This window comes from Dipteris shenzhenensis, chromosome 19 (assembly GCF_047967505.1).
Source record: "Dipteris shenzhenensis isolate YYH24624 ecotype China chromosome 19, Dip_SZ_1.0, whole genome shotgun sequence".
Classification (NCBI taxonomy): Eukaryota; Viridiplantae; Streptophyta; class Polypodiopsida; order Gleicheniales; family Dipteridaceae; genus Dipteris; species Dipteris shenzhenensis.
In genome coordinates, this window is record NC_141614.1 from 33469835 (window position 1) to 33482192 (window position 12358).

General features: G+C 42.9%; 1 pseudogene; it reads left to right on the forward strand.

Annotated features, from left to right (window-relative positions):
• Nucleotides 1-10724, forward strand: part of LOC147890371 (putative oxidoreductase At4g09670 pseudogene) — a 31131-nt pseudogene extending 20407 nt beyond the window's left edge.
• The last annotated feature ends 1634 nt before the right edge of the window (nucleotides 10725-12358 follow it).

Genomic DNA, 12358 nt, shown 5'->3' on the forward strand with positions numbered 1-12358 from the left:
CAGCTCTAAATCTCGTAGACCCCACCCCCCTATATAGGGGGGCCACCAAACGTCTATCGGGGACTCTATGTGTGTGTGTGTGTGTGTTTGTGTGTAGGTGTGAGAGGTGGCGCCATGGAGAGCCTTGCTGCTCCTCCCCCCCCGCCCGTACCCTTGTGTGCATTTGTTCCCTTCCTGTCTACCTCCGTACACCTTCAGCCTTCCCTCGTCCCTCCTCCGTTCATCCCTCTGCAGTCCCCTCCTCCTTTTGTAGATCCTCTGTCTCAATCCGTGCAGGTTTGGTTGTCCGTACAGGTTTCTTCACCATCCGTACCTGCTGCTTGCACCCCTTGTTTTGCCTCAGCCACCCCCTGCACTCCCTGCGCTGCTGTCCGTACCTGCTCTGTAGCAGCCACTTCACTTACCTGCACCTTCTGCCTCTGTCGTACGGCCGTCCGTACATGCTGTACGGCCGACCATACAGCGTGTACGGATGGATGTGCAGCTTTCGTCTGCTACAGCTGCTGTTACATTTTTGACTGTACCCTCTTCTTTTGTGCCCCCTTTGTTGTCAGTACAGCATGTACCTGCTCAGCCTTTCAAGTCTGTATAATTCCAGCAGCAGCCCCCTTTATCTTCGCTTTTTCCTGATGTATCCTCTTCCTTTCTCCCTGCTGCGTCGACATACGGGTCCTTTGTGTTCTCTGCTTCTACTCCTTTCGTGCCTGATCCTCCTGCCCGTGTTTTTATTCACCGGAAACGTGGTGGTCTGCTTGCTTCACGTTTATTCAAATCTGCAAAACTTGATGTAGCGGATGGTCCTTCTTCCTCCCTCCAGTTGGATCTTCTTCAACAATTGTGTGCTGCCTCCGTCACATATGTTCCCTCCTTGGGTTCTCCTATGGTTTGCTCTTTGGATTCTGCCCTCTTAGTCTCTGGTCTTCAACAGGCTCAGCAATTTGGGATCTGTCTCTATTTTATGGGTAGGATTCTTTCTGCAGCTCAGCTCCGTTGTTGGGCTGAAGTTGCAATAGGCCCAGATCTTGTTTCTTCCTTTCTTTTTCTTGGCAAAGGTTTTTATTATGCTTGGTGTTCTTCGACTGAGGTGGTGGAGAGCCTTGTCAGCCATGTTGGTGTTCCTGGGGCTGGTTTCTTTGCTTATGTGATGCCTTGGGATCCACTTTTTGATCCGGCTTCTTCTCTTCTCACTCACTGTCCAGTTTGGATTACTCTAAAAGCGCTGCCCGTTCCTCTTCTTCCGCATCTTCCTACCCTTGGAGTGCTTTTGGGGAGGCCTCTACATGTTCCAAGACAGAAGTTTCTGCAGGTCACTTGGGATGTTCGCATCTGTATTTTATGGGATATGATGCAGCCGGTGCCTTCTTCTCTAGATCTTGATTATGGATTTGTTCATCCTTTGCGCATCTGGCTGCAGTTTACATCTTTTCCTACAGCTTGTTATCGGTGCTGTCAGGTTGATCATTTTGCACGGGCTTGCCCTTCTGCTTCCAGGACCACTCCTCCTGCTCCTTATTCAGCTGTCAAGATTCCTCTACCTTCTCCTCTGGTCTTTGCTATGGCTTCACTGGATAAGCCTTCTTTTACTGCTCCGAAGCACTATTGGAGGAAGGTAGATAAATCCAAGGATGATCTTTTTGTTCCTAAAGCAGTTCAGGATCCCTCTCCTATTGAGCACCATCAGCCTCTTTCTCCTTAGGATATGGATGTGCCTCTTGAAGCAGGGATTATACAAGATGTTGTTCCTGCTATCTCTCAGGGTGATACCCTAACTGAAGCTGACATGATGAGTCATGATTTATCCGATGCAGCTCTTTCATTAGACGCTTCTTCTTCAAAGAGTACATATGTTGATCCAGTTCATATGCTTGTGAAGATTGTGCCAGAGTCTCTTTTTGTTCAGGATGCAGCTGTTTCTTTTTCTCTGGAGTCTTTTCATCCTATGTTGCAACAGGTTTTTGACCCTGTGATTCAAAAATTCAAGCTCCCAGCTTATATTAAGAAGAATCACAAGAGCAAAACACAGGTGGTTTTTATTGACGGTGTAGTTTCTTCACTGCATCAATTTTTACAAAGCAACAATCTGCAAGTGGAGGATGTTGTGTTTGATCCTCCTCCAGTTTGATATTGTAACTTTTTACTTGGTTGCCTCATGAGTTTTCCTCTGAGGCTTTACTTGTAAATTTTTTTCTTTGTACTTATTGGTGGGTTTTTACCTCTTTTTGGGGTTTCCCACACAGAAATAAAAGATTTCACTTTAAAAAAAAAGTGTGTGTGTGTGTATGTGTGTGTGTGTGTGAGAGAGAGAGAGAGAGGGAGAGAATGTCTGGTTAAGTGGAAAGATAGACCTGAAAAAAGTTCAACATGGGAAAGAGTAAGCAATCTCCAGAGGAGGTCCCCAATTTTTTTTTCAAGGACGTAAACCATTCTTAAGGGGAAGGGAATGTTACGTTAGGTATAATGATGGAAGCCAGAGGCTCGGTTATGGTGAAGCGGGGAATCAAAGGCTTTGACAACACTTGCGGTTATTGTTTGGGTCTAGGTTTATGTTAAGCCTAGGCATTAGTGAGACATGTGTGTGTGTGTGTGTGTGTGTGAGAGAGAGAAAGAGAGAGAGAGCACTTGATGCAAAGCGTCACATCATCGTTGCACGGATAGTTATGCCAACTACTATCTGTATTACTAAGGTTAGGCCTGCAGAGGTTATAGAAGACTGCACATGATTCAGGCTGTTTGGAGAGGCTAGAGGGAAACTTACCCCATGATAGGATGGGACATGAAGGGGCTAGAGGGACTGTTAGGGCTGTTGTAGAGGGCTGATCCTGTTGCTACTGCTGGACTGTAAGCTTCACTAGGCGTTTCTGCTACTGATGTCATTGAGGCTGATGGTACTGTCGCATTGGCTGCTAGGGAGTTTGCTGCTACTGCTGGAGCTGATGGATTTGAATGAGGGGAAAGGCCTCCTTTCATAGGCCTGAAGGCGTTTGTAATTGCCATCTCACAGACCAGTCTGTAACTGCCATTCATAGACTGATCTATAACTTCCATTCATAGAGATTGGTCTTTTTCAGCCACTTTCACAGATTGGTCTATTAATTTACTGGATTTGAACCAATAAAAGGCTATTGCGGATCCCTAATACTGTTCCAGGCATGACCTATTTTGGTCCTATACATGGCCTAGACTGGCTATTACTGGGTGGGTGCATTATACTCTATTTATTTGTGGCACTTGCTGGTCTATTTTCAGGCTCGAATCCTGGACTATTGGTTGAACCATACAGCCAAAATCCACTCCCACCCTTCATTGCGCATCGGGTCGACTCCCATCTTCACCCATCACGTGTTTACATCCTTGAGAGGACATTGGGCTTTGTGATTTGTTGTTTGGTTCGGAACAGGGGTGTCTGTCAGAGGGTTTATACCTTGTTGAGCCAAGCATTGCATGATTTTTGAGAGAGAATTCCGAGATTGCAGTACATAACCCAGCATGGGACTTCTCTTGCAGGTTTGAGGTGCATCCTTTGCCAAGCATTGGCTTTGGAAGTGATGTCTATTGCTTGAGCAGAGCATTCACAACACGTGAACTTTGCTGAAATGGCATATAGTAGAATTTGACTGATGTCTTTTAGATGCTTGCACAAGAGAATAGTTTGGATGGCACCAACTATTCTCTCTGGGGTTTTATGATGCGGAATGTCTTGGTTGCAAAAAAATTATGGGTTTATGTCACGGGTGATGAAGCCCATTCCGAGGGATTTTCACTTGGCTAAGAAGCTTGCCATTACCATCTCGCCGGATCAGTTTGTGTTAGCCAAACCTCTAGAGTGGGTTCAGGGTTGCAGTGGTGGTGCGGGGGGGGGGGGGGGGGGAAGAGCAAGGGCAACAACACCTTGCTCTAGTTGGTCAAGTGCAAGCACCTGCAAGTCTTACTCTTGAGCAAAAGAGGTGAAATACACATGATGCCCAAGCATTATCTTTGATTTCATAAATGTGGAGAGGTTTATTATCCCTCATGTTAGGTCCTGCTGGACTTCTAAAGCTGCCAAGGATATTTTGGAAAATATGTATTAAGCTCGTACTGAGGCGGGAGTCTCATATTTGAGCAAAGAGCTTGATATTGTGCGCATGCATGAGAGTGACTCTATGTAGGACCATGTCACCAGGATCAAGATTTGCGCAAGCAACTCTTGAATATTGATAAGGTCATTCTAGACTCACAGCTTGTTACCACTACTTTGAACTATTGTTGGAGTCTTAACCTTTTTTTTTCAGACATCTCTCAACCTTTTGACGTGAGGGAATCAAAAGTGTCTCACTTCTGAAGAGTTGGTAGCACTCTTGTTTGTAGGAGGAGCAGAGGCGAAAGAATATGGCTTCATGTTCTCGTAGTGGGGAGCATGCTTTTTCAGCCAAGAATAAGGGCAAAAGGAAAGTTCAGCCAAGGCATGCCTCTAGCAGTGGTTTTGGACATGCGATTGGGAAAGATAAAAAGGATGCCACAATGCCTTTCAAGAAAGGGAAGTGCCCTTATTGCAAAAAGCCTGGTCATCACATCATTGAATGCCCCAAGAGGCTTGCAATTACTACAATTCTCGCTGACGGCCATAGTGCCATTGCATTGTGCAGAATCTTGTATTTCATGCTCACACAAAACACATTGAAATTCATAATCATTATGTTAGGGAGCAGCTACATGCACGGGACATCAGCTTGGTCTCTTGCCCTACACATCAAAATGTGGCACCACACCAAAGCATTACTTGTCCAAAGTTTGAGGCTTTTCACAAAGCTTTCAACTTATATTTATTTGGTGATTGATGTTTACCTTTTACATTGTGACACTGTCACTGCGGGGGGGTGTTAGAAATATTTATGTTTCCGAAGGCAGTCGCCAATGTTATGTAATAAGGGCTAGGGACACTTCGTTTTATTAAGGTTTTTTAACCGTAACCTCAGTTAGAGGTTGAGTTTGTGAGTGAGTTAGTCACCACACATCTTTTGACTCTAGTTAGGGTCCATCCTAGGGTTTTGTCTGTATGACTACCCTAGCCTTGTTGTCACATGCACCGTCAAGCCCAAGTGGCAGTGACAACTGGCTCTCTAGCCTGCTTGAAATGGCCCAAAAGGGCCTGGTTTTATAGGCAAGGGCCAGCAGCCTGGTCGGCCAAAACCGACCAGCCAGTCGGTTGTGCTGGCCCAAGGTTGGCTGGTTCCCAGCCTAAATAAGGGGCCTTTCAGCCACCCCTTTTTACTCACTCAGCTTCCTCAGTTCAGGACTCAGCTCCCAGCCTCTAGTAGCGCTTCCAGCCAGCATAGGAGGTGGCAATGACAACTGGCTGTCTAGCCTGGTTGAATTGGTCCAAAAGGGCCTGGTTTTATAGGCAAGGGCCAGCAGCCTGGTCGGCCAAAACCAACCAGCCAGTCAGTTGTGCTGGCCCAAGGTTGGCTGGTTCCCATCCCTATATAAGGGGTCTTCTGCCCCCGTTTTCACTCACTCAGCTTCCTCAGTTCAGGACTCAGCTCCCAGCCTCCAACAGCGCTTCCAGCCAGCATAGGTGCGAGCTTTGGGCGTCCTATTTCCACAGCATAGTTCCATCTCCTGCATGTCGTAGTTAGGGGAGTGGTCTCAGCACAGTTTTGTATGCCGATTTGGCAACCATGTACAAATAAAGCAGTGTACTATTAGGTAAATGTCTCATGTCTCTCATGCTTGAGTTTGCCTTTTATATTCATCTATCTTTCTGCACAGCAAGTCTTCGCTTGTTACAATTGTAATTCTTTTCCAGCTTGCTTCGGCTCCATTCTCTTGCCTTGTCTCGCTTCCATGTCCAACACAATGTGTCGAAATTACATAGGAAGAATCGTGATGATGAAGCTCTGAGATGCAGGGTCATTGACTGAAACGAGAAAATCAAGGTTCTAGGCTTGAAGAATCTGAGGTGTAACATGCATGGAACCCAAGACTTAACAATCCACACATGTTTTTCATTTATAAGGGTTGATTGCCTTCTTTCTTTTGCTTGAGTGCTTATTAACAGACAGGTGATCTAGTTCTCAAGTGTCTACATCTCAGCCCATATCTGCTATAGCTACATCCTCCTTGCTACCTGTCGTCCTTTCTTTGGGATTGTTTGGAATTATCCAAGTCCTTGACTTGCTGGACTGCAATAAACAAGGAAACTTTCCATACAGTATTACAAACTATCCACACAAGAAGAGTTAATCTCTTTTTCCTCAATATTTCATGCGTTTTTTGTCTAAACTGCAATGCATATAGAAGATAAGGTCCCTATAGGTGGACATCGTCAATGTTGATTTTTTGCCACGAGAGCCAATAAATTTGACTAGTACTTACTGTTAATGGATGCTAATGTTTGACTGCTCATACCTTTATGATGGCATCTCATACAATGTAAATGGCTACCCATACCACAAACAAATTTAATTGCTTGTATTGATGTTAACCACTGTTCATATCAACCTGGGGCTTTCTTTCTCCAAAGTTAGGCTAGCTGGGTACTTCCAGGCCTTAGCAGAAATTGCTTGTAGGTCAAACAGATTGTCTGACATAACATACCTAAACAGAATGATTCATGGAGAATGATTTGCACTGGCGTACGTGTTTCTGGGGTGAAAAAGGAAGGGGTGTGTGGGCGGTGCAGGGCGGGGGGGGGGGGTGGGGGTGGGTCAAGAATGCCTAATGATTCAAAACTTTTCCTTCCTTGTGAAGGGAATCAAGGATGGCACTAAAACCACAGATTCTTCATACTTCATGATTGCCAAGAAAACACAGCATTTGCTCAACGCTGTTAAATTATCCATCGAGACAGGATATACAGCTGTCAAACTGGAAGGGTAAGAAAATGTCAACACTGCAGTGTGTATTGGATCAGTTTATGACTTTAACAAGCAAACAATGAGCAATAAATGCATACGCATCTGGTGTTGCATTTAAGTATGGACACTTCGTCACTTCTGTACATTATCAAGAGCTTCACTTGTACTTATCTATTTATAGATGTGTACATGCATGAGTGCCCTCCTACCCAAGTTGATCCCAAAAGAAGTGGAAATTATTCAGTCAAAGAGAGAGAGAGAGAGAGAGAGAGAGAGAGAGACTATCATGGATTTCCTGAAGCATAAACATTGTATCTACATACATGCATACATGTATACACACATATATAGACTAAAAATAATCATATGTGAGTGCCAAAAAAGTCAATCAGTAGTTACAGGATTCTAGGAAAGAATTTGCTTCTCTAATTGATTAGCTTGTTTACCAGCCTTTGGTACACTAAGTTAAACTAAAGTTACAAAAGGACAAAACATTATCTCATATAATTCAGTCCATGTATCCAGGTCAATCCCTACCATAATCGACTCTCGATTTGAGGCCATAGATTTATGTAACACCTCGTAAATACCAATCACTCGTCTTAAGCCTATTTGGCTTCTTTGGAACCAATTTTACCCTGACTAGCATTTGCCTCATCCGCCATCTCACCTTAATAACATGCCTACTTTGACCATAGCACATGAATTGTCCTTGAGTAACCAAAGTGTTTATAAAATTCATCTAACAGGCCACCTGGGCTGTAGTGCATGCTACAATTCTCTCACAATGAAAGATCACTCTGCCCATCTTTCCACGTTTTATGAATCCCACACACAATTTGTCATTCTTTGGTAGGCTAGCATCAAGTTTAATGGAGGTCTTGTGATTAACCATCTCAAACAAGGCAAACAAGCGAACAACCGCACACTATGAAAGTGATTAGAAACAAAAGTGATCATGATTGTCTCATCCTTGAACAATGCCCTCATCCACCATCCACCCACCACCCTTAACCTGAAATCTGTCAATTCTGGATAAATGAAAATGCTCATGTCTATCTGTTATTGCATGCAAACTTCTTCAACCTAGATTCTTCCTTAAAGCCTATACATTCAATCAACAATTTAACCAAGCATCTTGCCGGACTTACAGTTGGTCCTTTCTTTTATCGAATTTTTCCTCATTCCAGTCACCCCCAATATGGCAGTGCAATCCTTGAAGGCATCCTTACAGGAAAAATTGCAATGTGGCCCTTTCCCTAGAAGCATTCGGTGCATACATAGAAATACAAATGCATTTCCGATCCTTCACAACCACCTCTAATGAATAACATATGCCTTCCTAATCTCTGTAAAGTTCATTGCTGCTCCATGTTCTGTTCATCCTTAAGGGCAACCCAACATGAACCTCGTAGAGTTCAGAAAGACCTAGTAATTTCGAGAATCCGTTCTAAAATAAAAGGTGTCTCCTACCCACAATTTGATCTGCTGTAACATGATAATATCTGGCCTTTTCTTGCCCAAACTCTTCTATATCCCACCTACTTGGTCTCATCACAACCCCCCTTCAAGTTTCCACAAGATCAATGTAAAACTTTTGTCTTTTTATAATACGCATGTGCTGTGTTGCATGGGTCCTTTAATCACCTTTGTTTGATAGTCCATAATCGTTACTATGTACTGTTAGTGTGGTTTGCACCCCATGTACCTACGATTTCCTGGAAGTTAAGGATATAAAGTGGGTGAACAAATCGAGTTGGGCCATGGCAAGTTGAATCTTTATTAGTTTCTACATTGAAAAGTATATGCAAGGCTCCATCACCATCAAGACTATTTTTGAATTATTATCCTATGGTTGCATGTAACATTTCCAACTTTAAATCAACAAGTTCTCTATAGGGTAAACATATAGAGAGGACTAAGAAGTTCAAGATGGGCCACTTGTCGCCATAGATAAATGCCAGACAGAAATTGTGTCCATCTTTTTTTCTATGATACAACTGGGCATGCCACATGTCCTTCCTCTTCATGAGGTTAGTGGCTTCATTAATCTCTAGTTTACCACCAAGTGTTCTTGCCTTGAGCATATATGCTCTTGCATCAAACTCTCCTTGTTTGAAAGATTCCAATCTCCTGATTGGAGATGGATTGTTGCAAACAAGCCATCTGGTTTTTTTCAACCTAGCTCCGTTCTTTCTCCTTTGATGCTTTATCCATAGGAAAGGTTATTTTTTATCCTTCAACTCCTCTTTGAACATCCAAGTGCCTTCATTGATGTCTTTATCCATCCTTTTGATTAAGTACTTTATGTAATTACGTGTGTGCGCCTATTCGTGCATGTGCAAGCACGTGCGTGCATGTGTGTAATCTTTTCTCCTCATCTTCTTCATCCTCTTCAAGCACATTCATTGATGTTGAGGGCTAATTATCTTTGCTCGTTTAAGGACTGCCATGTTGGTTTCTCTTCTTCATGCCCTTGACCAACTTGCAGGTCATTACTAAGTTCTTTCTCCCCATGGTAGTGAAACACGTCTGCTACATTGAATATGGGACGAATTTTCCAGCTTACTCGCATTTGGGCATATCGTTTTCAATACTCTACATGGTGTAGTTTTCACTTGTACTCCCCATCGAGATACTTTTCCTTGCTGATATACACCCATATGAGATCACCTTGCTCAAATTGTTTGCCCCACTTTTTCTTTTATCAGCATGCTTTTGATGGTTGAGATTTTTCTCCTCAAGATTCTGTAGTACCTCTTTAAAAAGATCATACATGCAAAAGTAGTCACAGCCAACCATCCTAAATAAGACCATCCATGACTTTGTCAATTATATCTGAGAGAAGTGTATTTTGTACGGTCCACAGTACTCAAACATGATTCTCTCTAAGAGTTCCTCCTCGAATATCATCGGTGATTCTCTTGAAGACTTCCTCCATGAAAGTCACTCAAGAACATCATTGTCCACATTGTCCCTCACAAAAGCCCCATTCTCCTTTTCCATTGTGGACCTGAAATTGCTTGATTAACCATCGTGCTTGTTCGAACAACTATGCTGGTTTGACCACCGTACTTCTTTGAATACTGTGCTTGTTAGTTTTGGTCAACGATCAATCACATCACTGATGGATCTGCATAAACTGTTTATCATTTGCATGGATGCTTCAACCAATGGATTAGGGGCAGTATTGCTTCAATACGACACTCAGGGTGAATGGCAGCCCATAATTTATCTTAGCCGCTCCTTGTCGAATGCTCAGCAATGGTATACAGCAACTAATTTGGAGTGCTTAGCAGTTGTGTGGGCGATTTTCACACAGGACATACGTGTGCAACCTGAGCTCGATGCACTTGGAGTGCTTGGTGATCTGGGTTGGTATTGTGCTCGAGCTTTTCTCTGGGCAACTGCTTATGAGCTTCCAGTGAGTGTCACTGCCCTTCCTGGGGAAGGTTTAATGGAGGAGTAATAATGGCCTGTGGTGCTTGTTTCTTGTGGAATGATCGACGTACAGCGACTTTTCATTGCTCGTTCTTGGAAAATATGGCAATGTCATTAGTATTACAGGGGACTAAAGGTACCCTTCAGGTGGAAGACTTTGTTGTACCCTTTGAAGAAGATGTGGCACAGTTCAAGATATGTATGAATGCACAGTTTGGACCTTTAGACACGAGCTGGAATGTTAACATTATTACTCATCAAGCCCACACAAGCCTACCTCAAGAATGCCTAATGATTCAAAAGTTTTCCTTCCTTGTGAAGGGAATCAATGGCACTAAAACCATAGATTCTTCATACTTCATCATTGCCAAGAAAACACAGCAGTTGCTCAACGCTGTTAAATTATCCATCGAGACAGGATATACAGCTGTCAAACTGGAAGGGTAAGAAATTGTCAACACGCAGTGTGTATTGGATCAGTTAATGACTTTAACAAGCAAACAATGAGCAATAAATGCATACGCATCTGGTGTTGCAGTATGGACACTTCGTCACTTCTGTACATTATCAAGAGCTTCACTTGTACTTATCTATTTATAGATGTGTAACATGCATGAGCTCCCTCCTACCCAAGTTGATCCCAAAACAATTGGAAATTATTCAGTCAAAGAGAGAGAGAGAGAGAGAGAGAGAGAGAGACTATCATGGATTTCCTGAAGCATAAACATTGTATCTACATACATGCATACATGTATACACACATATATAGACTAAAAATAATCATATGTGAGTGACCAAAAAGTCAATCAGTAGTTACAGGATTCTAGGAAAGAATTTGCTTCTCTAATTGATTAGCTTGTTTACCAGCCTTTGGTGCAATAAGTTAAACTAAAGTTACAAAAGGACAAAACATTACCCTAAATTATTTTCTGCTCTATAACATTCATGTTTCTTTCAAATCCTCCTAATCACCTTAATAACTGGGCTGTAACCCAACGGATACCAGTACCTAGTTGACCTTAGCAAAAATCTCCTTCCACATAGCTATGGAAGATGCAGTGACAAAATGAAGCTCTCACTATTCCCAAGGAGTTCCCCAAGCCAAATGCCATATAATACCTTGAGAATGTAATCTCATATAATTCAGTCCATGTATCCAGGTCAATCCCTACCATAATCGACTCTCGATTTGAGGCCATAGATTTATGTAACACCTCGTAAATACCAATCACTCCTCTTAAGCCTGTTTGGCTTCTTTGGAACCAATTTTACCCCGACTAGCATTTGCCTCATCCGCAATCTCACCTTAATAACATGCCTACTTTGACCATATCACGTGAATCATCCTTGAGTAACCAAAGTGTTTATAAAATTCATCAAACAGGCCACCTGGGCTGTAGTGCATGCTACAATTCTCTCACAATGAAAGATCACTCTGCCCATTTTTCCACGTTTTATGAATCCCACACACAATTTGTCATTCTTTGGTAGGCTAGCATTAAGTTTAATGGAGGTCTTGTGATTAACCATCTCAAACAAGACAAACAACCGAACAAACGCACACTATGAAAGTGATTAGAAACAGAAGTGTTCATGGTTGTCTCATCCTTGAACAATGCCCTCATCCACCATCCACCAACCACCCTTAACCTGAAATCTGTCAATTCTGGATAAATGAAAATGCTCATGTCTATCTGTTGTTGCATGCAAACTTCTTCAACCTAGCTTCTCCCTCAAAGCCCATTCAATCAACAATTCAACCAAGCATCTTGCCGTGCTTACAGTCGGTCCTTTCTTCTATCGAATTTGTCCTCATTCCAGTCACCCCCAATACGGCAGTGCAATCCTTGAAGGCATCCTTACAGAAAAAATTGCAATGTGGCCCTTTCCCTAGAAGCATTCGGTGCATATATAGAAATACAAATGCATTTCCAATCCTTCACAACCACCTCTAATGAATAACATATGCCTTCCTAATCTCTATAAAGTTCATTGCTGCTCCATGTTCTGTTCATCCTTAAGGGCAACCCAACATGAACCTCGTAGAGTTCAGAAAGGCCTAGTAATTTCGAGAATCGGTT